Source organism: Suricata suricatta, chromosome 2 (genome assembly GCF_006229205.1).
Source record: "Suricata suricatta isolate VVHF042 chromosome 2, meerkat_22Aug2017_6uvM2_HiC, whole genome shotgun sequence".
NCBI lineage: Eukaryota > Metazoa > Chordata > Mammalia > Carnivora > Herpestidae > Suricata > Suricata suricatta.
Genome location: NC_043701.1, coordinates 7,915,981 through 7,917,625, shown reverse-complemented (window position 1 = coordinate 7,917,625; position 1,645 = coordinate 7,915,981). Strand labels below are relative to the sequence as shown.

Here is a 1,645-nt window from a genome sequence, read left to right as displayed (position 1 = left end):
CAATTCCTGGATCGCTGCCATGGACTCCAGTAACTCTCCTGTCATATTCTTCGGAACCTTCAGTATCTCTATCTGTCTCTTAATTATTGGACCTTCCCCTCTCCACTGATGCGATCGTCCAATGTGGTATAACCACTGACTTCCAAGGTCATCCACGAGACCTCAACATCATCATTAACTACAAACACTCCGTAAGTTTGCTGCTCATTCTCTCCCCTTCCCCAAATCAACTGCAACAAAAATACATTTTTCCTGTACTTGGTTCACTCATGCCCTCACTTCCCTTTCACTGTTTCTATTCCAAGTTCTAGCATTATAACGACTTCCTTGGAATCAGCCTCAGTGTCTTTGCTCCTCCCTACCTCCATTACACTTGCTCAGAGAAGTTCCAGTGCTGGCAGTTTTCCAGGAGCTTTGTGTCTCCCCAGAGGGCAGAACTTTGGGGGGGTGGGGGGGATTGTAAGCAGCTGTGCTGACCCTGACCCGTCCTGGGTTAAAGTACAAGCTGCTAGCTTCAAGTGGTCCTCCTGCCGCTGCCTTCCTGCTGCCTTCCCTGCCCGTCTTTCTCCTCCCCTTATACACCTCTGCTTGCCTTCCACTGATTATGTTCCCCAGTTCATTAAAATAACAGCTTATTTCTTTGTCCCCTCTAAATTAGTAACGATGGTGGCCTTCACTTCCTTCTGCCTCATTCTTTCCAGAGGCTGTGCCAGAGGACTTTGTCCCTAGCATAACAGCTCTTTCCAAGTCTGCAGCAGGCTTCATGTTGCTAAACCAAATGGGGAATATTCTGAGTCTTTGGATTCACCATCAGCGTTAGACACAGACTATTTGCTCTCTTGAAACATTTCCTTAATGTTCTCCTGGTATTTCTCCCTTGGTCTCTCCCTACTGCTCCGTCTCATGTAAGTTCTTCCTTATTTCCCTCATCTCTAGATAATGGAAGACCCCCAGGTTTTAGTCCTTGGGCCTCTTCTCTCTTCTGTCTACACCCCTATGTAGAGATCTCATTCAATCTCATGGCCCTCGATTCTGTCTCTAAGCTCATGCCTCGCAAACTTGTATCTCCGGGTCTGTCCTCTCTGAGCCTCAGACCCAGCTGCCTATTTACAGTCTAACAGGTATTTTAGTTTTTAGGGTTTTTGTTCCCTGTTCAAAACCAAACTACGCATCCAAAGCAAACATTCCTCCCTCAGCTTTCTCCATGTAAATAAATGTCAGCCCTATTCTTATGTTTGCTCTGCCCGAAAGTCTTCGCTTCGTCTTTGACTCTTCCTCCCACGCCTTGTACCCCAAATCCCACCTGTCCCACTGCCCACAGTGTAGACACAGAGCCTGGCTGTTTCTTTCCGTCTCCTCTGGGTCCACTTCTGTGCGGGGGTGCTGCAGTAGCGTCCCAACTGATCATCACAGTGACCGCAGGAAACATTGACATGAAATGCTCTGTTTTCATCTGGTGTAAAACCAAAGGCTTTTCAAGTGGAGTTTCCCTCATAAAATATTGCTTTTGTTTTCAGACGATGATCATAATACATGGTTTTTTCTTAAATGCTTTTTATTTATTTTTGAGAGACAAAGAGAGACAGCGCGAGCAGGGGAGGGTCAGAGAGAGAGGGAGACACAGAATCTGAAGCAGGCTCCAGGC

At 46.8% G+C, this 1,645-nt stretch overlaps 1 protein-coding gene across 1 annotated transcript in view; it reads left to right on the top strand.

Moving 5' to 3' along the window:
• CNTNAP2 (contactin associated protein like 2) overlaps window positions 1-1,645 on the top strand; it is a 1,359,261-nt gene that overhangs the window by 559,762 nt on the left and 797,854 nt on the right. The window lies entirely within an intron of this gene.